The 27,646-nt window shown below is 49.8% G+C and overlaps 1 protein-coding gene across 7 annotated transcripts in view; it reads right to left on the bottom strand.

Moving 5' to 3' along the window:
* NCOR2 (nuclear receptor corepressor 2) overlaps positions 1 to 27,440 on the bottom strand; it is a 228,250-nt gene extending 200,810 nt beyond the window's left edge. For 4 of the 7 annotated variants that reach the window (XM_077188044.1, XM_077188047.1, XM_077188049.1 and 1 more), the window contains exon 1: positions 27,170 to 27,438. The gene's annotated coding sequence lies outside the window, so the exon portion shown is untranslated. Of the gene's footprint in view, positions 1 to 27,169 lie in introns of all 7 variants that reach the window. The other 3 variants (XM_077188048.1, XM_077188054.1, XM_077188053.1) reach the window with 1 other exon arrangement.
* Positions 27,441 to 27,646: the final 206 nt, after the last annotated feature.

Genomic DNA, 27,646 nt, shown 5'->3' with positions numbered 1-27,646 from the left:
CACGAGGAACATCCCTTCTCCTCCAGGAGACCATGCTCCTTGTGAGAGGCTGCAGTGCCTGGTGGCTCTCTGTGTGCTGGGTCCTTGCTCCAATGGTGCTGGGCTCCCTCAGCATTTCCAGAGGAACAGGCAGCTACCAAACCTCAGCCCACACACAGGCTTTCCAACCTACACCATTCCCTTCCCGTGACACCCCAGTATTTTTAGCAGGAGGTGCACAGAGTGAAAGGCAATCTGCTCCCATCAGCTGGTCACACTCATTACATCCAGCCAGAACTGTCCTTCTCCAGACAGCCCACACCCAGCAACACTCAGGTTTTCCAGCCAAAGAACCTATTCAAGGACAGCTGCCAAGGTGGAACCAGCTTGTTTCTCCTGTTCATGTTGGCTCCTCACTCCTTCCTAAAAAGGGGGCATTTCCCAGGACCAGGCTGCCCCCAGCTCTCACACACAAATGAACAGCCACAGAATAACAGAAGGAGGGGACTGCTGCAAGATCCATCTTCTGCACGCTTCCTAGATGACAGACATGCCCTCCAAATGCTAAACCCTGCAGGTCTCACCTTCTGCCTCAAGTACAAGAGAATGCAGCACTCCCTGCCAGACTTAGGGAAGGTGTCATTTTGAGGAGCAAAACTATCTTCACACTGAAGGGCCTCTGATGCAGGAACCCAAACACACTGAAATAGATAATCAAGCATGTCAATGTGAATTAGGAAGATACCACAGGTCTCCCGGTTTCCAAACAGGTAAACCATCATTTTAATGCTTCTTTTCAGCTTCTCAATTTAGAAGATGGCTCACAGTGGCCACTGCCTACCTCCAGAGGGACTGGACATTTTCCACAGCTTATCTGTATAGTACTTGGAACGTAGGGAGCTGAAAGATAAGGAAATATACTCAGATACAAAGAATGTGGTACAAGTGGCTTTGGGGGAAGCATTCTTTAAATGCAGCATTTTACAAGCAGAATAAATCCTAGACCATGTGGCGACAACTGAGCTGCACGCAGCTGCTGAGCCAGCTATCTCTTTCTAGGGGCAAGACTAGTTCCCTGCATAAATGGTTCTTTAAACTTTATAATGCCAACTGCATGAATAGGACTTTTATGGATTCCTGCAGTGACGCACAAAGCCATCCTCAACATTTCAGAGCTGCTCTGTGAGCCCACACGCTAGCTGCCTTCAGCAGAGCGCCCAGACCCCAGCCCAAAGCCAGAACTCTTCCAGGAAGCCTGTCTCACCAGGGACATCCTGCTGCCTCCAGGAGGTCAGCACTGCCAGCAAAGTTTGGTTAAAGTCCAAACAGATCGGACTCTGCAGCTCTGGTTCCCAGAGGCCACACCAGACCCTGCTCCACCACCACCACCCTCCTCAGACTGCTGCACAGGGCTTCTTTGTCCACACAGTTGTGCCTTCCAAGAGAGGCACAAAAGAAACTGAGATGAGCATGTAATCAATAGGCCTCACCCTCACAGCTCTCCTGCTGCCCCTGCCATTTCTCAAAGGGAACTTTTCCTTCCTCCCTCCCCTTCTGTATCATCTTCCCTGGCACCCAAACCGACAGCTGTGGCTGTGCTAAGCCAGCTCTGGCAAACTGCTCGGTGGAGCTGACCCTGGCCATGCCCTGGGACAGCAACGTTCCAGAGCTGGGACCTCTCCATGAGCTGCTTGTTCTGGTGTGGCCAGGGCTGCTCAAAGGCACCCTCCCACCCCAGTGGACACAATCCAGAAGCATGGCCTTGGGAGAGGCTGCGACCCCAGGCACAGCACCATGAATGCTCCCTCCTGCTGAGAGCAGCCACAGCTTCAGGGCATGGAGGGAAACAGTCCTGCTCCTCTAACAGCAGCCAGGGCACCAAAACCACCCTGCAACAGATTTCTGTGGCTATCCAAGGAATGCCTCCCCCTCAGTTTCCAGGACAAGAGCTTTACAGCCCGCTTCTCCTGAAACTCCCTGCTGCAGCCCAATCCCACAGCATGTCAGCGAGCAGCTGGCACTCACTCCGCTGTTTCCAGCTGTGCTGCTCCTGCAGAGCAAGGCAGGGAAGCCTGTGGTCTTTCCAGGACACGTGGGAGGCTCAGCACTCAAAGAGCATCAGAAATAGGCCCACTACAGGGAAGCGAGGAAGAGCTGCATCTCTGTGAAGGCTGAACAATCCCATCTGTCCTGCTGGAACTCCTCAAGGGATGGACACAAAGAGCACAACGACACAGAGAGATAAAAGGTATGATCTCAAATGCGCCAGTGTGGCTGCAAGACACAGAGAACAGTCTGTACTGTGCTTTCAGGAAATCCTCTCCCTTTTCCATATTCATATTGATCCAAAAACTCCTACATGACATCTCCTCAAGCTCAATGCAAGCTATTACAGAACTCTGGAAACACAGACAAAACCTTGAAGACACTCTCACAGCAGATTTAACGAGGCTGATGGTTTATCCACCTGACTTTAATCTCCCCCGCTTGTCTTCAGCAGCTCTCAGTAACACACTCAGAGACCTTCTGGGACTTTTTCCATGTGCAGAAAAAGTGCTTTTCACTGAAAGACCAGGCTCTCAGGATGGAAATTCAAGTACTAAGGCATGGAAATACATAAAACAGCAAAAGCAGCAGCTAATATCAGGCACATCTCACCCGGTTTTGCACGTGACAACCAACTGAGCTTGACCATATTCACAGGGGAACCCCATGGCCAGGGCAAGGCAGCCCCCCACATCACTCCAGACACTGTGAGCTCAACCCAGTCTCACTGGCAACGAGCACAGCTCCCAGCTGCCAGGCTGCTGCACAGAAACCTGGCAGGGTATGTGGGAAATGAAGAAAATCAATACCGGTTGGGTTGTTTGCAAATCTGTTTCTACCCTCACCTTCCCGGTCTCACAGAGGACAACTCATTAGGTGCCTGGAGAGCTGCCAAAGCCAGCAGGGCCTGAGCAAGCCATGCTGCAGGGCAGATCCCCATAACCACAGCCTCTCTCCCCCTTTCAGCAGCCCTCTCCCTGAGATGGCAGGTGAAAGTGGTGCAGACAGCAGATAAAAAGGGTAAATATAATTCAGGCCCATGTGCACCTGTCCTCCAGACAAAGCCTGCTCCCGGAAGCCAGGCTGTGCCTCTCAGCGCACAAAGACGGGTCTAAATCTGTCTGTAATAGAGCTTTTCAGGCTGACTGAACAGTAATGTTCACAAGCTGCTCCCCTCAAGGGAATACTGTATCCTCCTCACTGCATTACCCCAATCAGAAAGATCAGTGAGCAGCTCAAAGGCAAAGGTGGAAGAGGCACCGCTGATGTGATTCCATTTAGAATCTATCAGAATATTTTATTCCTCCCTTTGAAAGCGACAGATTAGGTATTTCCACTTCCCTTTGAAGTCAGGCAGAACAATTCACACCAGTGGACCAAACACCCCTCACTCCTCTCCGTGTGCCAGGTAGTGCAGATGGGAGAAAAGCCTCTCTGAAAGCCCCCCAGAGCCACCCGAGGCAAAGCTACCTCTGCAATCAAAGGCCAACCTCCAGCCAACAGGGTAGCGATTTCTCTTCATCACAGCAAGCTTTATTTCCATTCCAGCTTCTTTATTTTCAGAAAGTCTCCTGGAAAATTAAGTGTGGTACACCTCTATTCCAAAAATCTCTCCTTGGCAAGTGCTGGCTTCCCACTTTCTGGCAGACACTGAAATTAAATGCAGCCTCCCTGTTTATTTCCTTCTTGCTGGGGATATGCACATCCTTGCTGAGCTCTGGAAGCAATTTTTTAGTTGGGAAAAAAATAAAGATTCCAAGCTCTTACATAAACAATGGCTGGTGACGAGAGGAAAGACAAGGGTTGGAAAATTTCTCACATTTTATTAAAGCGTCTCTCAGTGCAGCAGATCAGACAAAAAGAACAAACCCAAACAAACAGATTGAAACAGCTGAATATTAAAATGGCACTGGAGGGATCAGCTGCAGCATCTTTCCATGGCCAGGACCAGAGCCTCCACCAGACAACATCACAGAGACACAAACAAGGGTGGATTTTGCTGTTCCATGGTACAGAAAGAAGCCTTCTAGAAAGAAGGTGCTCAGCACAGATCCATAATGGAAAAGCAGAGCCCAAGGCTGTTGTACTTGTCAAACACACCTCTGCTGCTCTCAAGTCTCAGTGCTAGAAGGAAAAGGAAAAAAAAAAGAAAGAAAAAAGAAAACAAACTTCCTGCACAAAAAGGGAAAATAAGCAACTTTGTCAGTGCTTCCTCCACCCTGAAGCACAAATTGATAGGATCACACTGATCTAATCCAGAGGGCATTCCCCTAGAGATTACAACAGTCTCAAAGTAGGTCATGCTCGGGCTTGAGCTTCTCAGCAAGCCCAATTCTGACATATTTCCAGAGCCCGTGTAGGTGCGTGCATGTTTTCCCCTTCTCTGCAGCAGCTCGCTGTGCCACGCTCGCTACCAGAAACCCCAATCAGACAGAAGTGAAGTTTAAGGGCTGGATCTCTGCTTGGAACAGCAAGAGATGGAGCTCTCCAGGCCAGTGTCCCTCCTCTCCACACTCTGTTAATGGCCTAGGGCATTCCCCCCACTGGGGTTTCCAGGGGATTATGCTGAAATACCAAGGAACCCACACACTGCCCATAAAGGGGGAAGCAAGCACGGATGTTAACGGGACCAGGGCTGTGCTGGCCACGAGCTGAGCTCAGGGGAGAGCAGGGCTGTTCAAACCAGACCTCAAGGGAGACACACTGAGGTTTTGGTGTCCACACAGGGTCCTGTTCCTTCCTCATGTTCTCCCTTTCTGCACCAGCTTCAGCACAAGGAGCTCATGTGGACACAGCTGCCACTGCTCCCTGCTTTGGATATTACACAAGGCTGCTCCTCCAAGCTGTAGCTGACTCCAGGCTCACCCTCTACCCAGCCAACCTGCTGCACACTTCAGGCTGGAACAAACAAACAAAACCCAGGGACCTTCACCAAGCTGCGTTTCGTTCAACTACAATAAGAGCTCCTCCACTCCAGCACCTCTTCACCTCTCCCCTTATCCTGAACACCAGAACCACATCCAGCACATCACAATCAATGTTTGCAATCAGACCCCTACAAAACAAGGGATATAAGCACTGCAATACTTTTGATTGGTCACGACACCAGCACATCCCTGTTCACCCTTCATCACCCTGGAACAGCTACAAAACAAAACACCCATCCATACCAAATTGCTTTTACACTCATGCACTCAGAGCCTTTCCCATAACTTTAATTTCAGATCCTCCCAGCTGTCACAGCACTTGCCTCATCCTCCAAGGACTACAAACACAGGCTTTCTTCAGGGTCCTGGACTGTTTATGTGCAGAGCAGGGAAGAGAATTGCATTTCCTGAGGCTATGAATGATTTATCATCGCACTGAATGCGGGAGGAGCGGGGTCCCAGGGCTCGCTGCATGACCGGAATCTCACAGGCAGGCTGCATCTGCAGAGATGTTTGTGTGCACTCCTCAAATCATCATTAACCAACAGGACCCTCAAGAGGAGCATTTATTTCCTTGGGATTGTAAGGGAGATGGCTGCTGAGAAAACAGCTGGGCAGGAGGATTTCAGGATTTAGCTCCATTATATCCATCTATCTCATTCCACTCTCCCACCCCTCCACCTCTCAGTTTAGCTGAATACAAAAATAGAAATAATAATGAAAATTAAAATAAAAAAAAAAAAATAAAAGAAAAGAGAGGGAAGTGCAGTACACAGCACAGGCCAACTGTGGGTCACAGCTCTGGTCAGTGGAAGCACATGCAGCTGCACAGGGCAGGTTTTATATTTCCAAATACCTCCTCCCCCCCGGGGGTTTAAGTACTCATCCCATTCTCCAGATGATTTGCGCAGCGCTGTAAATGCAGGTGTTATAAATAAACAAAAATATGCCCATGCTGGCACGCAGCTTTCAGCTAGTAAAATGGGCATCAAGGATTCTTAATGAAACGGTTCTGCAATTCCCAGCAGTTCTGCATTCTCTGGAGACAGAGTGATTAAACAAATACACAGAGCAAGAGCCCAGCCTTGACTCCATCGATGGGAGTTTTGTCACAGGCTGAAATGAGGCAGGAATGCCATCCCATGGACCTCCCCCAGACAGCTACACAGGCTGTAACTTAATATTATGCCTCTTGTTAGGTGTTCATACCAAGAGGCAACCATATTTAATACAGTACTCTGTATCTAGGGATAAAGCAGGATGGAGCCAACCATCAATCACTCAGCTTCTCTTTCCTTGTAGGATTACACAGGCCAACCCCATGGCTAGGAAGTATTTATAAAGTCTTTTTTTTAGTTCTAGATACTGCAGACTTTTTTTATAGTTACTATAGTCCTCTGTTTTCTGTGTACTATATTTCCATGCACATAATCCTCACCTCAAACCCACTCATTAAAAAAAGTACTGCTCCCTTGAAAAATAGTCCTCAGATTATCCACAACTCACCCTCTCTCTTCCCCACCAGCTAAGAGTGGTGCCATCAATTACCCCAGCAAAAGCTCCCAGGAACCAGGGAGAAAACTGGAACTAGGAAGAGAGAGGACCAGGCAGGGGGTGGGTGGCCTTGGAGTAAACTCCCCTATTTCCTACACTTGAATAATTTCCTCCTTCTTCCCCAGGCAACCCATGGATTAGATGCATGAAAGTACAGCAGTTACCCTCTCCAATTACCCTAAAGACTCAGCAAGAATAAATTGTTTGCAATGGAGAACCCTCTTGCCTTCTCCCCCCTCAAAGCCAAACCCATCCTCCATCATCTACAGGCAGCCTATGAAATCTGTATGCTCTGCAGACCGAGACCATTGCTAAGCAGTCAGCTTTAATTTCCTTGGAGTCCTCCAAATGCAGCACTGTGGCTCAGACAGAGTTATCCAGCACTGCCTTTGGAGGCTCCATTTCTCCTCTCTCCCTCCCCAGCTCACAGCCCACATATCACCAAATACAAGCAGGAAGAGAAAGGAGCAGGGAAAGTTCTCTGCAAAACCACCTCTTTATTTCAGGTTTCTTGGATGTGGTGCAACACCAGTCTGGAAAATAAATCCTCGGTCCCCACAGCCTCCCGAGCTTCCAAGGGCTGTTTGGAGAAACAGCACCAGACATCAGCTGACACCAGCAATTACATCCAAATAGCAGATACAAGTCTGTTATCGATCTGTTCCTAGAGGGAAGGACAAGCTATCCAGTAAAAAGGGGTGTCACGTTATTAAATTCTGAAAGGATAATAACCCAACACAGAGGGCACAGCTGTTACTGGTACACTTCAGGCTTCGTTTCCAAGCCTGACAGGGAGCAAAGATCAGAGAGCTTCAGTGTTCAGAGACAGGCCTAGAAATTAGAGGAATAAATTAACATATCCATATCCGAATTATTGGGCTAAGGGGGCTGCAAGTTCTACTGGCAGGAACTGGCCTGGTGCTGCCAGTTGCTCCCAGCAGCTGCTGAAACCTCTTCTTAGCCAGTGCACAACACTCAAGAAGAACTTTGACCTCTCCAAGCTCTGCAGCTTTGCCCCAGAGCAGAAATGTTAACAGCCCAAACACTTGCAATAGCCCATGGAAAAGGTGCAGGGAGGTTGTTTCCTTCAGTAACCTGAGCCAAACACCCTGGTGAAGAACAGCAACAGACAGCTCTGTGGAAAAGCCTGGATCAATTTTGCTGTGAAAAAGAAAACATGGCTCAGGGTAAGCGAACAAGCCACAGCCTTTCAATATCAGCAACTCAAAAGAATGGGAGAATTTAACCAAGCTGCTGCTGGGGAAAAAAAAATCCACGAAGAGTTATCGATTTTTATGAGCTTGGAGTCAAGAGATCCATAAATTATTCACAAGGCAACAGAGATGGCAGATTTCTTGGACATTTCAGTGCTGCACTGCACAGAATTACGAGCTCAGATCATTTGGCCAGACTGTCCCACAACTGAGCCTTTAGAAACAGCAACAGTGATCTCCAAAGGGGCCTCTGGATGTGTGGCAGACAACTGCCCTGCTAGCAGCTTGTGGGAGGGACATGCCAGGGGCTACAGGCAGAGCTGGACAGACAGAACCACAACAAAAAGTGGTTTCAGAGCATACTTTGAGGATTTTCCACCCCACTGCAGACAGCAGGTCTCCCTGTCTGCACTAACAAAATTACAAACATAACACTATGAATTAGAAGTGAAATACACCCATATCCCTCCCCAAACAGACTTGGCCAAGGAATCAAAGTCCCTCCAATCACCCCAAAAGGCACTTGGAAATCAAGGTGTGAAGAGCACTACAGACACCACTATTTATCTCAGATGCAAGTCTGGGCAGAAAACTCAAGCTCAAGAGCTCTGTGAGGTATCCCAGCTTCATCACAAGCCTCAGGTGCAGCCTCTGGCAACTCATCTCTGCAGGCCCCTTTGCAAAATAGAAGGCAACAGTTTTCCTCCTGCTGCCAGGGAGAAGCATTGATGCCCCCAGATGTGAGAGCAGCCAAGGCCAGGCAGGGCCTCAGATGCTGAGCTCGTCTGCACAGATCCTCATCACCACAGCCAACCTCTGACACCAAAACAAAGCAGTCCCTTAGATTTGCAGCACTCAAAGCACTGGAGGGATTATCCCTTCACACAGCCAGAAAAGCACAGGCTGGAACAGTGCTGCTGAGCCAGGCAGCAACACACAGCCACTGCCTTCCACTGGCTCCAGCCACACCAGTCCCTGGTCCTGGCTGGGAACTGGGGAGTCTCTGGTTCAAACTACTCCAGAGCATGTAAAAAACCTCAGCACTGGAAGGATTCTTGTTTAGGAAGCAGTGGATTGGAAACTTCAGAACAAGGTAAGTTCTTATGAAATCTAGTGGGAGAAAGATCAATATATTCTTTTGTAGGTAACTGTGGTCATTGGGAACACTAGAGCAGCAGCTCAGAAGACAGATTTTCTGTTTATCCACACCACCAAAAGCAGAAGTGAGAACAAAGGCAGCTGTCCTTACCCACCACCCCAACACAAACTGAATCCAGGATTCCAAGCCTTTAACTCACAGAAAAAAAAACCCCATAAATCTCATTGTGCTTGTGTAGAAAGAGCTGGAGGTTTTTTCAAGTGCTGGAAAGGAAGCCAGCATTTGTCTTCACCCTTTCCAAACCCAGGGACTGGGATGCCTGGCCAGTTGCCCATAACAGCACCTAAACCCAAGGCAGTGGTGCAGCTCTAAACACCCAAATCCCCAAGTGTACCAAGGGTAAGCCAAATGTGGGTTTCCAGCCCAAAACCCCCCTGTCTCTGTGGCAAACCCAGCAAGATGCTGGAGGCAGGCTGATGGGAAGGCTTTGGGGCTGAGCTGGCTCACACTAATGACCCCACAGCAGGATCTGGCAGGCAAAGGCAGCCCCCAGATTTAGCCAGAGCTGCTGGAGTTTCAGATGGTGCAGAACAGCACATTGATCCATTTATCGTCTCTGGGTTGCCATGGAGACCACAAGTCATTCCCCACCATCACCACCCCCCTGCAGACCCCCCCACTGCTTTTCAATTGATAGCTGGGCACTGGGGAAGCATTTGCAGCACCGTGGAAATTAAATCCACACCAGAGGAGCAGAGGATTCAGAGCTGACACAGCCAAGGGACCTCAGCTTGAGGCAGTCTGTCCTGCTCTTCCCCACCGAGCAAGGCCAAGCAACCAGGCACTCCAGGCCTGAGTATTATGGGAAATTAACAATAATAAAGTGGGATTTTAATGCTGCTCCATGGGTTCCCCTCTGACAGCTCTCACAAGGTAGCAGGGAAGAAATCTCTCTAAGTGCATGTGCCAAAACAGGTTTTGGTGTATCCCAGAGGGCATCTCCACCAGGGCAAAGCACCAGGGAGTTCCCATCTCCCCAAACAGGGTAACATCCAGTAGGACAGCAGGCTTCTGCTTCTCATACAGCAGATCCACTCATGAAGGATCACAGCTGACCCTGCACTGAAGGGAGCAGAGCACCAAGCAAATTGTGCACACTACAGACAGCAGGATGAGAGTGGGTGGATCAAACTCCAGCCACCTGCTGCTGGAAAAACATCACTTCTGGGTCTGTAGGAGATACATGAGCCACCAGCTCTGGGGGCAGCAGAGCAAGGCTGGAGCACATCCTGAAAGCCCACCCTTCACATATACCTTCCCCAATCTTTCAGCCAGGAAGCAGAGAAAATACCTGAAGTGGTTTTGGGGCAAATGTCCCAATGGGGTGCACAACACTGCCTCCCCACACCTACCCAGTCCAGGCTCTGGCACCACAAAGCATTCAGGTGCTGTTCAGCACTGTCATTTACTAGAACCAGATAGTATCACATTTCCTTCCTCCCAACCCATGTAGGATAAAAAAATACCATCAAGACAACCTGAGAAAAAATTTTCAAATCTTAGTGCTTAGGGTTTGGCTTTTAACTCCACACAGAGCCACTCAAGGCAGTCACCTGCTCAGTCAAAAGAGCTGATCCTGGGTAATTCCCTTGCATTTTAACAAAGGGCTGCTGTGCAAGGGCTGCACTTCTTACCAGCTCATTCCCTGCACACACCAGTGTGAAAACTTGGTGCTGGCTTTACCCCAAGCTCCAGAACTGGATTATGACAAGCACCTTTTAGGAGGCCAAAGGACAGAGGAAGAGCTGGTGTCACCAGGCCCCCAGCATGGTGGGCTGCTGCCAGAGGAGCCCAGCAGCCAGAACCCACCCCAGGCACTGGAGCATGAGGACACAGGGCAGGTGGCAGAGCACAGAGAGGCAGCTGCAGGCTGAGAGCCTTCAGGGAAACTCAAGAAGCGCGGTGTAAATACTGTATGTGCCTGGAGCCAGAAAGCTCAGCGAGGGCTGTGTGTGGCATTTCCTGAAGGTTACCTCTAATAAGTGCTGTCAGCTTGCCAGCCTTCGACTGTCTGCTGAGTCCTTCTGTGGGAAGCACGGCCTCTGTGGCATTGTCACAATCTGTGACAGCAAGAGCTCAAAAAATAAAATTCCTCCCACGCAGCACAGTCAAAGCAGGTGTAGGACACCGGGGCAGGCAAACCCACTGTAACCTGGCAGGGTGGAAAGGCTCCTCTCTCCTTGCTAATGCCTGCTCACAGGGCTGCTTGCTGAGCACGGTGGATCCCCCTTTAAAGGAGAGGGGGCAGAGGGGCAGGTGGCCCAGGCTGTCCTGCTCTGCAGCCCTGCTGTGCACGCAGCTGCTCAGCCCATCCCAGCACTATCAGAGCTGGGATGCTCAGGCCACTCTCCTCCTCCAGCAGCTGCTGGGTGCTGCAGCAGCTCCTGTGCATCCACCTGTGCCAGAGTCAGCACAGCCAGAGCACAGCAGTGCTCATTTGTCTGCATTCATTTTCTAGCTGCCACCCAAGAGATTATCCTGGCCCTCCCCGCTCATTTACTTTTGCCACTGGGAACAGACAGGGCATCTCCATCTATTCCCCGGGTAAAATTCACTCACAACTTTGGAGCCTTTCCAGCCCTGTGCTCAGAGCCCACTGGTGAGGTGGATCTGCTCTCTGCTGTTTTTCAAATCACCTGCTGAGCTCAGTGCACCACAGAGGCTTGCAACCAAGCCACATGGCACCAATCTCTCCAGCAAGGACACCAAGCTTTCTGCAAAAGCACAAAATGCCCACAGTGCCTCTTGCTGAGCCTCTGCCTCAACCCCTTTTTCTTTTTTTCACAGGACAGCTCCAAACACAGCACTAGAAATGAATGCCAGTGCTAAGCAGACAGTACCCACCAGATAACAAACACTGCAGTTGTGAGCAGAGAACTCAGGAGATCTGTCATTCCAGTTTCCAGGAAAGAAAAAAAAAAAAAAAAAGCCACAGTTCAAGGCCTCTTTGGTTACGTAAACTTCATTTCCATGTCTTTTATCACTGATAAGATAAGCCATTGCTCAAGTTCAAGTTCTGTATCAAGTAAACCATGATAATCCTCTTAGGAATTCCCCATGCCCCAGCTTGAACAGACCTGCAGAAAAGAGCTTAAGGGGTTGCCTTCAGCTTAAAAAAAGAAACACACAAGCACACAGCCACAGACTTATTTATAATGTAGGCAAATTTGGGGCCTAGTGTAGAGCACTGGAGGCTTATACAGCTCTGTCTGAATAAGGGATCTACTTCTGCCCTAGTTCATAAATGCTACAAGCTGCTACTTGGTCATGCATCGCTCAGCTGAGCACCAGCCTGGGGATGATTGCCTTCCAAGGAGGATTTCTTGCAGCAATAGGAATCCAGAGGGTCAGACCCCAGAAGAAATTAAACTGACTCACAACCAGTCACACACACTTTGTCCTGGATTAGAGCAACAAGACTTTTCCAGGCAGCAGTAATTTTTTTTATTTATTACAGCACAGGATAATTTTATATCCTTTAATGCTGGCAGCAGAATTACAGTGATTTTAAGCAATTATTGCCCTGCTTTGGGTACAAGACGTTAAACTCACTAAGACCACCTCCTCCTGCACTTTACTGTCAAAGCACCCAGATGCAAAACATCACTGTCTATATTTGTTAAGAGGATGATTTGATCCAATCTAGCAACTGACTATATTTACTAACCACTTAAATATGCACTCACACACCCCACACCACAACACAAAAGGCCATTTCATAAATATCTGATTGCAAGACAGATGACAGCAATAAGCAGGCACACAAACTCTTGCCCTCCTCTCTGCTGCTCATCATCAGGACACAAATTACCTGGGCCAGCAATTTCATCACAGCGTCTTCCAGGGAACTGACTTAGCCTGGAGGCAATGAAGGCCAACATTTGATGCTTTAATACTTTATTTCACAGGGCTGCATCTGGCCACCGCCAGCGTGCTTCAGCAACGTGCAGCTACATGCTGCAAGGGCACAGCATTAAACCCTTCTAAGCCAGTGGCTGCCAGAAGGTCAAGGCACCAGGCAGTGGGTAACATCTGAAATTGGTGCTTAAAATGCAAATTTTCTTCAGGTCTATCTACTTCCTCAGCCAGCCCAACGGGCTCCAGCACCCACAACTGTTTCTTACACATTTCCAGCTACCATGACTTTTATCCCTCTGCTAGCTCCTCTCCATTAGGGTCTTTCTCACATCTCTCAGTATTTTGTGACACTCAAACTAAAAGATGCAGCATATCAAACAAAACACATCTCTCTCCTTCCCACCAGCAACTTCAAGATCCCTCAGCACTGACTGACAACCCACAATATTGTGGGAAAGGCTGTTTTCAGATCAGCTGCTGGAAAAGCTCTTCCAAGGTAGCAGCTGAATTCAAATCACACACCAATTAGCTCAGGGGGATTTGTATGTTTTTCTTTCAGGAAACCTATTTGAAAACAAAACAAAGAGGGGGAAAAAATTGTTTAAATCTCATTAAAATATCTCAAACTGTGTCACAAGAATGCCACATTTTCTACCGAAGAAAACAGGAGCAGCTTTAACTAGTTTCACCTCACCAGACAGAATTTTGTCCTTTAAACCCACTTGCTGTGTCCCCCCACCTCCAAGAAGGTAACACAGAGGTCCAGAGCAGCTACAGACCTGCTCAGCAGCACACAGCAAGTAAACCACTGTGCCAAACTGCCTGGGTCTGTCCCAGATCTTTCCCACAAGATGAGGTTTTCCACCCTGCTCCCCTTAGGTTTTCTCCTCCCGCCTCAAGGCCACATGCAGATGACCGTGCTTTTTCTGAAGCCAGTGCCAATGAGGCCGCTGCATTCGTTATCCAGCAGGATAATGACAGAGTGCAATTCAGTCAACAGCAAATCCTCCCCAGGGAGATGCCCTCTGACCCTCCCTGAGCTGGGGGATGAACGCAGACAGCCAGATCTCAGACAGGCGGCCGGGCTGAGTGAATAATTCCTAATGAATCCTTTCATCTCTCCTTTTGTTTTGGGGAAGGGAGGGAGGGGGTGAAAGGAAATAGTTTGGTACTATCCACCAGCAGAAAATTATTTTCTAGAGCTACCCCAAATCACTGTCATCTGAAGAACATTTTTCATGGCTTCTGCACAGTACGTGGGCACAGAACACAGGCTGCTCTCTGCAGAGAGCCCCTGGTGCAGACAGCCAGTCTGGGAGCCACAGCCAAAGACACAGCAAGAGCAGGGATGCTGCTGGAAACCTCGCTTTAAAATCACCCTTAGGCAGGCAATTGAGAGTTAATCGAAGATATCCACTCAAACCACATTTTTGCCAACGAAATTCAGTTCCACCGACACATCAGGAAATGCACAAAGGACAAGAAAGTTCACGAAATGAGGCCCACAGAAAGCCAGGATCTTACCTCTCTCCACATGCCACTCAGACCTCACTATCAATTTTCTCTCATTTTCCAAGCCACAGGCTGTAAGGATAACAAGGATGTGATAAAAGCAGATTTATTTTTTCCCCAACAAAAAGAAGCAATTCTCATTTCTCCAGTGTGAATTCAGCTGTAGAATTCAGTTTAGCAGCATCTGCTGAACGCTCCGTGTCACCCAGAGGTACCAACAGTAAACAAGGGTGGAAAAACAACTCCCAGCTCTGAGATCTCAGAGCTGCTTCACAAGCTTTTAGTCATTCATGCAGCACCCTGGCCCATGGGCATTTGTCCTCATCACTTTTAGCCTTGCAGTTTTTATCCCCATCTCTCAACCGGTCCTAAAATCAGCCATGTCTGAAGCAGTCCCTTCCAGCTGCACCAGCGTTTACAGGGATTGACCCTCAGCAGGTTGTGGGTTATAGTGGGAACAGAAATCACACACAAGGACCATGGTGCTGAGATGCTCCCAGCCCCATTCCCAGACAAATGAACTGACGTGAACCTGCACACTTCAACCCAGCTTGGCTGGTGTATTTATATAGATGCCAAATCCCAGGGATATCAATGACAATCTCTTCCCCAGTAAAACCTGATTACAGTGCTGGACTCTCTAAAGCCCCCCTGCCACCTCAGACATCACGGGGAGCAGCCAGCAAACCCCTCCAGGTGCCCTGCACAGCAGGGGTTGCAATGCCAATGATTAAGCAAATCTTCAAAGGAAGAAAAAACAAGAGTCCTGGTCAATGACTGACCAGTGTAATAGCTCAGGCTACTATCATGTGCTCTTCTCACACCACATTTGTTTGCTGGGCTGCCCAAGAGGTTTCCAAGGGTCAAACACGAGGTCATCAGCTTTGCTGAAAAATATAAAAAGCTGGAGCAGCAAGTAAGGAAGGTCCTAGTACTTACAATTAAGGCTAAAAAAGACATGAAAATGCAAATCCTTTAAGTTTAAACATACCAGAGGCAGCATCAAAAAGGAGAAGAAAAAGGATTTTATGGTTTTTGAAGATCAGACCTTCGCAATATTTAGTAATCCACCAAAAATTCTGACCAGCCTCAAGGACCAAGAGTGGCTGTGGAAAGCAAAACCTTGCTTTCAGGCTATTTTGAGAAGCACTCACAAGGTTTATCCCAGAAACTGCTTTCTGCCTACTCAGATTTCTCAACTGAGCCAATCACATGGTGTTTCGGTGGACTGCTGGAGACACTTGAGAATAGCAGAGCTGCCTGCTGCTATCTGCCTGGCACAGGGTGGTTTTTAATTGAGGCTGAACTCTTAAGTCCCTGCTGCAGTCTGCAGCTCCAATCACTGAAATAATAATTAAACCCAGGAGAAACAGTGCAAAGCAGCAATGCCTTTCACTAGTACATTAAGATGAGGGGACCTGAAGATGTGCACAGACATCTCCAGCATGTGCTGGTTTGTTTCATGCCTGAGGATTTCACAGATTTTTAAACAGAAAGTCAGGGTGGCAGAGATCCTGCAGTACAGAAACAGCAGAGATGCAGGAAAGCATCCACTTTCACCTCACCCAGTCCAAGCAAAAAAAAAAAAACAGAAGAAATTTTTGCCATCTGAGTTTGGGACCTTCCTTCCATGGGAATCTGAGGGATTACCCAGAGAAGGGAATGAAAAGCAAGAGATCAGACTGATCCAAGACATCAGACTGATTTGAGCCATCCTCCCCAGTTCAATTTAACCTGTGAAACCTGTGAAAGAAACCACTCTGAAAAAGTCTGTGCTGGCTGATCAGACAACACAAGTTCAGCTCTGAAATCCGAGGGGAGAGACTGAGCCTGGAAACCACTCTCCATTAGGTTAATTAGTCAAGTTTGATGTATCCAAGTCGGTTACCATGGCCACAGGAACTGAGGAGCAATGCTTTACACAGATTTCCTTGTGTGGGACTGGGGACAGGGGAGCCCATGCAGCCCCTCCAGGCCCCCAGGGCAGGCAGGGAGGAAGGAACTTGCCACCCTGGGCTCTGTGCCAGCCCCTGGGCTGGGCTGCTCACAAACCCTTTACTGGAACTGCTCCCTGTCCAGAAGGCTGCTAAAAATAGCACCGAGCTCAACCAGGTTAATGACACATCAAGAAGATGCATTTGCACATAAAAATAAACAGAATGCATGCGAGAGCTCCCCTCCACCTGGCTTTTGGCTGGCTGGTTTTGAGTGGGGAGAAAAATCAAAAAGCTGCTCTGTTTTCTCTTAAAAATTCAATGCCTATCTGTCAAAGAAGTGACAGAAAGCTGCCCAGCTCTGCAAACACTATGCCAAATACAGCTGAAGCTTGTCTGTCAATCCCAGAGCCTGGAAAGAGACCACAGCATATCACAAACAAACAAACATTTTAAGTGTCATTAGTTACATTATGATCAACATCACGTCAGTTGCTTACAACTCTACTCTGCAGCAAACGCTCACCCAAGCACTAGCACCCATGAGTAAAACCCACTGCAACTTCAGGAACAGCAGCAGATTTAGAAAAGAGTGGGAGAGAAAAAGCAATTTGTAATTCAGCAAGGCTGCTGTGGCAGAGCAGGTTTAAACTCCCTTGAGGAAAGGGCTCTCCTCTCACCCTCTGCTCCTCAGGTGCCTGGCTGAGCCAGGTTCACAAGCTGCACACAGCATAGAGGATGGCTTCTGCCCAGCTTTGCTCTCCATCAGCTGGCCCTGGGCATGCAGGGCCACAGCACAAAAGCACAGAGCACTGGAGTCTCCTGGGTGCACAAGAAGACTCCAGGAACAAAGGTGCTGCAGCCAGCACAAAGCAGCAACAATGTGAAAAACCCGAGCCTGAGGCAGAGGAACGTTCTCAATCACCACTCCCAACCAAGTGCTTCATTTCCAGCTCACAGAAAAGGAGCAAATGCCACAGACCACGGCAGAAATGACTGGAGCTGCTACAGCAGTGCCTGAGCTTGACCCCAAGCTGAAACTGCTGCAGGAACACCAAGAGAACCCTGCCTGAGGGTCTCTATCACCTGCTCCAAAATTCATTGGTGTGTCCCATGCTTGGGACAGACACATGGCATGTCTGCAAACAGGTCTGTGTACAAGGTTGGGGGGAATATCTCCCCTCTTAGAAGGGAATTTCAGTCCTGTGGAATTTACTCCTACAAAAGAAAGGCTTGAAGCACAACCAGGTTGTGCAAAGTACAGCAACTCTTCCCTGATTTCAGGCCCTGTGTCCCCTGGCTCCACATCTGTCACTGCAGCACCCATACTTTGAACTGACTTAAAACCATGACTTGATTGGTGAAGACATTCATTCAGCTACTCAGGTCAAAAATAACAGGAGAGAGAAGTGCTGTGATAGGAACATGCTGAGAGGCAGGGAGGTGGCAAACTCCTTCAACCAGCACTGCAGCCAAAGTCCCCCAATTTCAGAAATAACAGCTTAAAGAGAGCAAGGTGCTGTGGAAAGGGGAGCAGCAATCACCACTGGTTGACAGCCCCAACCCCACCGAGAGCTACAATCAGCCCCACCTTTCTCAGCAGGTTAATGTTCAGCTGTCAGCTTCCCCCCTTCTCTGCACATGCCATAAATAGTTGCTCTTACAGGTTTCTCTGTTACACTTACTAAAAAACTGAGAGTGGCCATGTGACAGGAGCACAGAACATGGAGAAGACCATTGACTTCTCTAACTAATTGTTCTGCCCCCTCAACACACACCAAATTGACTTGGCAAGGTTGCAAAGCAAAGCTGCTGTATTTATTATTTATTTACACAAATTTTTTTCTGCTGGTTAAGAAGCTTCATAAAGCAGATTGCAAATGGCAAAGACAGCACAGGCGCTTGTTTCAAGTTTTGCATAAACTGGAATGAGTGAAGAATAGCAGGGATAGCAGCATTCCTGGCTGTGTCCTTTACAATAGATATTTTAGCCTCAGTTACCTAAGAATTAATTGGCAAAATGCTCAAGAAGTTTGTAAAGGCAAGTGTGAACACTCATTATTTCTGGGTATGGTGCTCTTACCCTGGGGATCAGCCTCTAAAACAAAAATCAGTGTGTGCAGGCTGGCTGCTCAGAAGGCAGGGGAGTGCCTGTGTTAGCCAAACACATTTTGTGCCTGGAGCAGCAGCGGGTGAGCCCGGGCTGAGCAGTCGTGCACGGACACGCTGTTCCTGGAGCAGCCACGGGCCTGACTCTGCAGCCATCACCTTCCAACTCAGCCAAAGGTTCAAGGTGTTTCCGCATCAAACAAGGAACTGGAGCGGGCAAACACAATAATACATTGTGTGGGGACTGAAACCTCCTGCTGAGAAGAAATCCACAGACCTTTAAAAAGCACAACCGAGCAAAACGCAGAAAAAAATAAGACACAGATGGAGCTTAAAGCTCTCGTCTCATTGAGCCAGACCAAAACTCACTCCGCCTTTGGCAGGGGAAACAGGAGCAACCAGGGTGCTTGTGTCTGCCTCTGCAGCACGACTCCTCCACCTCAGGGCAAAGCAAATTCCCCATTTCTCAGCCTTCTCTGCTGTTGGCAGAGTTTAAGGACATTCTCTGAAGTGCATTAGATTTCACGAGCACCACTCTCAGTGGAGAAGATGCAAACCTCAGCTCTGCACAGTGAGAGAGTTAAATAAAAACACAACCCTTAAGGTACATGCTGACTTCTCTCTTTACTTCTGTTTCATAATGCTGGAGAAAGCCCAAAACCCTGCAGTGTTTCTCACTCCAACACCACACAGCCCTCAGGAACGCTGCTGGCAGCTGGCTGGGTTCGGGACCAAAACCACAGCAGCTCTTTATGTGCATCTCAAGACACGTAGACATCAAAAGCCAAAAAAAAAAAAAATCCAACAAAAAAAACCAACCCAAAAAAAAAACCCACCCCAACAATTTTTAAGTAGCAGCCCTGTCAAGATATCAAAGTAAAGCCAAAACTAAAACCTACAAATGAAGCAAAAAAAAAATAGAGAGGAAGAAGAAAAAAAGGGCTGGCTGACACCTCCTATACATGCTGCCAGCAGGATCATTTGCTCCAAAAATAAGGATGCTCAACACATCTTAACTGATGACATGACAACTGCTTCACGTCCCAACACCGAAGTTGCATAAAAACCTCTGAATACCCATTGCCTTGCAGCTCAGTAAAAAAAAAAAAAAAAAAAAACTCTACTCACTCAGAGCAAGCAACAGACACCGTGTGCCGCTCCTCAGAAAGATTTCCAGCCCTTCATTTCCACTCAAGCATCCACTCGGGCTGCAGAGAAGCATTTCACCCCTCCGCCCTTTGCCAGTCACGCTCAGCAGCTCCAGCCACGAGGCTGCAGCTGAGCTGGCTGCCCAGGTGCTGTGCCCACAGCATGCAAAAATACCTCAGCTGTAGCTCTGGATCCCAAAAAACTCCCTAAAGGGAGAGCTTCTGACTCCAGGTCCCCCCAGACAGCAGCAACCAACCTCCTGCAGAGCCTGGATATGCTCAGGCTGCCTCAGCAGCACCTCCTGAATAAGGGACATTTAAGACTAGAAAGACTTCAATAAGAATTCTGAAGGCTTTTTCCACTGCCACTTCAGAGAGTTCTCCCAAAACACTGAACACACAGATTCCTGTAATGCAGACTTTGCTGCATTTTATTTCTTTGACAGTTTTTAATCACCTCTGGTCTAGCATTTGGAAATTATTATTCACACACACAACAGGAATAAGGCTGCAGGGAAACATGAATTTCACTGGCCTGCCTGGTTTTGTCTGTGGACACCACCTCACATATTACCAAATCAAAACAAGCCGGCCAACTTGAGCGTGAGGGGGAAATGAAAGGGCAGACCGGTGACCTAGAAATGAAGCTGACACTCTGGCATGAGCTTGAAACTCTGCAGCAAAGGGGAAAAAAAAAAAAGCTGTAACTGCTTTCAAGATGGAGCTTGAAAAGTTTATTAATGGCATTATGTGACGTGGTACCCACAGAAAAGCAAAGACTTGATCAAGGAAGTTTTTCCAATAGGAAAGAGAGGACGTAGTTATTTGCTAAACACAAGAAATTCTTACACCAATGAGGGGACATAGTTATTTAAGGTTCAGATGCCATAAAAACACCCCTACCAAACCACTGGAGGAACTCCCTGAGCATAAAGTTCTGGTACCAAACACCACTGCTCTGACAGACACCCAAGATTTACACACCACACCATGTCGCAAATGTATGATGGTAACAGCATGGGCTTGAGGAGGCAGTAGACAAAGCTTGCTCAAGCAGTGATTGGGAACGCCAGAGTCTCAGCACTGATCCAAACTCACCCTGCCAGGTGTAATTGGTTCAAAGAGGGTGTTCACAGCTACCTTTGTTCCAGCAAGTCTCAGGCTTGAGCGAGTAACGTCCACATCAGCAGCATGAACAGCCACAGGACCCGCATCGCCCTCGGCAAGGCTGACACAGAGGCCTCCAGAGCCAACATCCAGCCCAGACCCTGCCTGCACCATCAGGTAAAGCAGTGAAAACCACTGGGGACTCACAGCCTCCCAAAACCGGCTCCTTGCAACATCACAGCACGGAGATCACGCGGCCTCAGCAGTAAACACTTACACAGAGCTTCTGCTGCAGGAGCCAGGTGCTGCCACTGATAAACCACTGCTCTCCAGGGCTTCTGCAGCACTGCAGGTACGGCTTGGAGAAGTTTGCAGAGGCCAAGGACTGAGCTATTTATGAAGTGATCAAGTACCATGCAGCTGAGAGCTGGTCTTATAAAAATTTAGCCGCTGGAGTAATTTTATAAGGTTTTAAAATATTTTCAGAAGAAAGCCAACTTTCCATTGTTTGCCACAGCTTGTTAGAAGCCCACACATCCCGCAGTGCAGAGGAAAAGACACCCTCCACCCTCTCCAGCCAGCGCTGCACGGCTGGAGGCACAGGCAAATTTTCAGAAAGCTCTTTGCCTGTCATCCTACTCAGCAATTCAATTCTCCCACCACATCCCACTGACACCCAAGCACGGGGCTCTGTCCTTCACCGTGCTCTGTTGCAATAATCAGGCTCGAGCTCTTTACACAACCACCTAAGCCTCCAGACCTCGCAATTAAACACTCCCCGAGGAGGATGAAACCTGCCCACCTGGGAGGCAGCAAGTCCTCAGGGGCTGAAGGCAGACGATGGGACGATCTGCACCAGGAACCTTCCCAAATCCTGTCATCCTCCACCCACGGGCTGACACATTTCTTTCCTTCTGCCTTCTTCAACACAGAGACAAGGAAGAGCACACTGCAAACGACTCTCCTGCCCTAACATGCACAGGACAAACCCAAACTGTGTTGCTTAAGAAGCTGGTAGGCAACATTCAGGTACCAGCACAGAGCACCAGCCAGAGCCTGCAGAAAACAGAGTTTAGAGGACGCAGAAGTCCCAAAAACTACATGATAGATTGAAGTATTTATTCACTGAGTATTTATTCATTGAAGTATTTATTGACTGAGTATTTATTGAGTTTACAGCCTGTTCCCTGAGCAGGCAGAGAGAAGCACACCCAACTGGAAGAGTTAACTTCCCACACGTTTGGCCAAAGCTGCATTCTGGGCACCGCCGCTCTGTCCAGTGTTACGCCAGGGAAACAATGCTAAATAAAGATTACGTGGAGTGGTATTATGTAAATAATTCTCTTCCACAATGAAAGGATAAACCTAGACTGCCTGGTTAGTTATTAACCCAGGAGCCAGCGCTGCAGAGAGGAAATCCTGCCGGCTCTGCCTCCCTCCCTGACACACACACCACCCACCCAGAGAGCCACAGCCAGGCCTGCAGCCTCCAGAGACAATACCCACACCATCCCTGGCCTCCCTGCATGCTGGCACTCTCCCTCACATCACCTCCCACAGGAGGAAACTATTTGGACCCCATCACACCATCTCCTCCCAGGGCAACCCCGCTCCCGGCCTCATCACTGCTGCCAATGCTCAGCTTGGCCTCCTTCCTCCTCCTCATCCTCCTCTCACCATCAGCCCAAGACACAAAGGGTTCCCTGTGCTATGATGGGAACGCACTCCCGGACACATCCCTCCTCTTGAAGGCCTTCCCTTCCCATCCCAGCTGAACCCACTTTGCTTGCACATCTTCTTCTGCCCAGAATAACTTACTCGACCTTTCTGCCTCCATTTCTCCCTGCAACCTTCCTGCTGCCTTGGCCTCACGTCTCAATGCTTTATGTTTGTCGTACGATTTTAAATCTGTCAGCAATTCATCCATCTGCCACCTCCTGGGTTTTTAATGCCGCAAAACGTTCTGGGATCCAGCCTCGCATAAACCTCTTGGTGGAAAATTAAGCTGTACCTCATTCAGAAACCAAACTGGCTTTGAGATCATTTCTTTCCAAGGTGCTGGGCTATTTCAAAGACTGGCTTCTTCCCTACAGCGAGCAGAAAAGCCATGATGCTATCCGGTCTAAAATAAACATTATGGGAGCAGCGATAAGGGGAAATATTTCAGCTGACTAAGAGCAATGCGGGTTCAAATCCAAGCGTAAGCTGATATTGCTTATAATTTGTTCCCCAGCCAAAAACACAGACTGGGAGTGAAAAAATGGAAGGCATTAAACAACAAGCAGCGTACTCAGCGACTCTGAAAAACTTCAGCATTTCCATTTACGTTATTATTTTTTTAAATAACCTTCAGTTTCACGGATCATAAAGTTAATTTGGAGTAACTTCCCTTCTCTGTAACTAGACAGAGCTGCTATCCTTTACATTCATTAATGTTTGCTCAGTGCTCTGCAGCTATAAAGAGAGCACTAACCATATCAGCATCCTGCACGCACCCAGCAGGCACATAACCACTGTGCTGTGCTCTCCCTGTCCCCTAATCCCCTCCAGCTCTGGCACTGTGGTCACAATCACAGTCATGGACAACCACCTCCACCTTTACTGCTTTTCTTCCAGTGCCAGGCAGCTCTCCCCTGCAGGCAGGGTTCCTCTCTGGGCCTCTCCAAGCCAGATTCAGATCGTCAGCAATCAGTGCCTCCTCACCCTCAGCCAGGTGACATTTCTCAGCTTCGCACAGTGAAGGCGGCAGGGGAGATGCTACCGTGTGAGCACTGCCTGCTCATGAGAAACATCCCCTCCCGGGGACCCTGCTCACCTTTAGCAGGAACAGTCCATACCCCAGAGAGACTCCAGCTGCCAGAGGCAGGTTGGCAGGAACAGAGAACTGGTGGCCTGAAGGAGGGAAGTGACAAGTAGGGTGGGCAGCAGGACTGGGGGTGCAGCCCAGATTTCTCAATTCCCAGTAAAGTCCCACAGCTGCCTCGTGTTCAGGTCAGGGATCACTTCCCAAAACTGATGAATCACTCATTTCCTTCTGCTCTTCTGTCCTCCTTCCCTTCCTGCCAGATCCATCCCTCACTCTGATCAAGCCATTACAGGCATTTTCGTGCCCTCTGTTCTGGAGCTCCAGCTCCCTCTTCAATCTTCCTTTTGGGAAAGCAGCTCTGCTCTAGTCACGCTCATTAAATGCCACACATTTCCATTTTCTACTGCAATGCAAAGATCTATCCCTTGACATTACAGGGCAAATCAGAGACCTCAACACCTGTGTGCCAGCACAAGCCCAGCCATAAATAGCAATTCTCCGCTGCTTCCTATGTTGATACACAGCAAGGGCCCTTCAAAGCCGTGCAGGAGCCTGTGCCACAGCAGCCTCGATGAGAATCCATGACCTCACAATGCCCAAATCCTTAAGCAGCTGCAAAAGCCTCAGTCACTAATCAGAGAGGCGACTGGGTGCTGCTATACCTCATTTCCAGCTCCATTAGAGCTGACCCTGCTCTCTTGCTGAAAACTCTCAGCGAAGACTAAAGCGAGCCACAGCTCCTAAAAACGCAGCTGCACAAAAATAACAGTGCTCCAAAGAACACACTGGCCTGGATTCCCATCCCTGTGCACCCCTGCAGCCAAGCCCAGGGGCTGCATTTGGGGACCACTGCTCACAGCCACAAAACCCAGGGGGGAACCAGCACTCTGCCACTGGGAGTAACGAGCCCTCACGGTGAACAAGCAAAGCACTCATGGAGAAAGAGACTCTTCACCAGCTCTCCAGCAGACTTGCTCTGACACATTGAACTTCACATAACCCCACCAGCCTCAGTTTTCTGACTTGTGAAGTGATCTGGTCAGAACGAGACCCTTGGTTAGGGATGGGGAGTACTGCACCCCAAAGGCCCTCCTCCAACCCACTGCCCTTCACAGCTGCTCAAATCAGGCACCCAAAACCCTCCTTGGAAAAGTTACCGATTTAATCCTCCTTCTGTAGCCACTCATCTAGAAAATGACAAGATCGTAACTTTCCTCCCCCCGCAGGGACACAACGATGATGGTATCTCAGGCACATCAATTATACTCAGTTTCAAACAGGTTTCTCCCAGGACAACCAGATCGCAAAAAGGATTATATTGCAGCAGAGGCCACTAAAAACCAGAACTAGGAACACTGGCAGCCATCAAGGGGGACAAATAATTGACAGCCACGTCACAAAAGATGAAGATATCTCCTATGACCCAATTCCAGCCGTGGAGATGAGTCGGGGAGCTCTCACCACGTGCAGCTATCAGCACAGCTGCATGCACACCAGCCCTGCCAATCACAACAAAACTGCCTTTACCACGCTGCATCTCCTAATTACAAGACGTGAACACGGCCTGAACCAAACCCTCTTTGGATTTAGCGCAGGATGGCTCCAGGGATTAGTACAACCTCCACTGGAGGCAGCTTGGTTCAAATCCAACCACAGCCATTAGCAAGTGAAAAGTATTGCCAAGCAGCAGCTGGCTGGTGGCTTGCACGAAACAAGTTTATGGTTTCAGTGCAGATCCTGTCGCAAAAAAATGCCAGTCACCTCCCTGGAGCTGCAAGGTGCGAAGGCAGAGGCACCCACCTGCTTCTCCAGGGCTGGAGATGCTGATGTGGGAGGCGTTCCCATGTGGGCCCAGGACCAGCTCCAGAGCCAGCCCTGACCTCCGCAGGGGTTTCAGAACCAGGTATGTTTTGCAACTTGGCAGAAACACACAGCTAAGTAACAGAAACCACCACCCACATGAAGCCAGGAGAACAAAGTACCAGTGTTTTCCTGCCCCAGACATGTGCGTGCCCCATCTCCTCTCTCACACCAAAAATAGCTTCTACTTTTTCCCTTTTGGCAACAACAAACCGAGGTTTGAGTGCATTTGCTTTCAATAAACTAAACACGTTTTGCAAGAGTCTCTCTCACAGCGAAACTTACTCAACTAAAGTTATAAAATATTTGTCACGGGCAAAACTTCCCTCCCATGGCATCGTGGGACTCAACCCCACCAACACACTCTGCGAGCCTTGCTCACTGAATTCCTCACCCAAGGCACAGGTCCTGCACAGAGCTGCAGACCCAGGCATACAGGAGGTTTGAGCTGAATCCCAAAGTCACCCATCATTAGCACTGAAACTCAGAGAATTAAGCACTGTTTGATTAAAACCATCCAGGAATACACAATACACGGCTGCACTAGAGCCCTTGAAGAGTTTTGTCACCACTTCCAGAAGAGAGGGAAATGCTCACCCAGTTGTCCCAACTCACACTGGCTCCCTTTATGAATCAGTAGTAGTACCAAGTGTTTATCAGTAAAGCACACGGCAAACTTAAACTTAACCTTGCTGATAAAACCCCTATATACTAAATGAAAAAACTCTCACCCCACATGACCAAGGAACACCAGTGGAACGATATCACACCCACCAAACTGATTAAAAACATCAGATTCAGCAAAAAACCCTGACGGTTTTTCAGGCATCCAGAGCGCCAACCTTTGCTTCACGGGAATACCGAGGGAGAGTTCAAACCATAAACGCCTGTGAAGCGAGGGGTTGGGAAACACCCACTGCACAGATCACCTCCAGCAGCACTGTCCTCTCCCGCACATTCCTGAGCTGACCCAAAACACAAAGTTCAGGGAGCAGCCGCAGCCTCGGGCGCAGGCAGCAGCGCCTGCAGGCGTGCTGGGCTTCCCGAGGGTTCAAAGCGCTGCAAGCAGCGATGCCCTGGTTGGGTCAGCACGGCCCCGGGCAGCCCCAGCCCGAGTCCTGCAGGTTTTGCTGCTTCAGTGGTGTTGGCAGCAGCCCACATGGCAGGCAGCTGCCTGCACCCACTGCAGCCTGCTCTTTGTGCGTTGTCAGGGCAAGGGAGCAGAAGGAAGGGCCGAGGGAGAAGGGGGAACAGGAAATTATAAGAATCAACAGAAAAAAAAACCAAAAAAACCAAAAAGAAAACAAAAAAAGCGATTACTTCAGAGACCTCAGCTGGGGTTCAGAGAAACGTGCACTTGTTGCCTGCAGACACCCGGCTCAGTTACCTCCCGTAAATATTTACACGGCGAACAGCACTCGGCCCGAGGAGCCAGCCCTGCAGCTCGCGTCATGGCCGGGACCGGCCGTGCCCCCGCACCCCGGGCACGGCAGGGCCGCTCCGGTGCCCCTCGGATGCTCATTCACTGCTCCAACCCACCGGCCCCCAACGTGCGGGGGGCGAGAGCCGCAAACACAGCGGGATTGAACGAAAAGGAGGAAAAAAAGAGGAAAGGGGGGTAAGAAAAAGGCCCTTGGGTGCCCCCACCCCGCAGAGGGGTGTCCCCGCCAGTCTGCCAAGTGCGGGGCTCCCCCGCGCTCCCGAGCCCCGCCGCTCCTGGGCGGCGCGTTCCCTTGAGGCCAAAACCAGCAAAACCAACAGAAAAAAAAAAAAAAAAAGAAAATAATAAGAGAAAGTTTCTCTCCGGCGAGCAGCTCCCGTGGCACATTTTCATTTTTACGTAACGCGGCCGCCTTTCCCCCACCTGCGGAGAGCGAAGCGGAGCGGCCCCCCCAGCCCGGCCCGCCCGCACCCCGGCACCGGGGGCTCCCCTGGGGCTCCCCCCTCCCGACTCACCTAATCCCGCCGGCAGCTGCCGCCCCCCATCGCCGCCGCCGCTCCCGCTTCAGCGGCCGGCGGGGCAGCGCTGGGCGCGGGGACGCGGCCCCGCCATCTGCGCCGTGTTTATAAATCCAGAGCCATGGGGCTGCGAGCCGCGCCGCCCGCCCGCCCGTCCGTCCGTGGGGCCGGGCCGCCCCTCGCCGCAGCGCCGGCCCCGCAGCGCCCAGCCCAGCCCTGCCCAGCTCAGCCCAGCCCGCCCCGGCGCGGCGGGAGGCGGCGGTCGCTCGCTCGCTCGGTGGCTCGCTCGGTGTCTCGGTCGGTCCCTAAGGCCGCCCCACAGCCGGCCGGGCGGGGCGGGGCGGAGCGGGGCCGCGCCGCCCGCGCGCGTTAAAGGGGCCGCGCGCGCCCGCGCCGCCCAGCGCCCGGCGGGACCCGGCGGAGCCGCGGATCGCGACACCGCGACAGCGGCTGTACCGCGACACCGGCTGTACC

The sequence above is a fragment of the Agelaius phoeniceus genome, chromosome 18 (assembly GCF_051311805.1).
Source record: "Agelaius phoeniceus isolate bAgePho1 chromosome 18, bAgePho1.hap1, whole genome shotgun sequence".
Classification (NCBI taxonomy): Eukaryota; Metazoa; Chordata; class Aves; order Passeriformes; family Icteridae; genus Agelaius; species Agelaius phoeniceus.
Note: the sequence above shows the minus strand (reverse complement) of the source record. Positions and strands in the feature narration are given on the sequence as shown.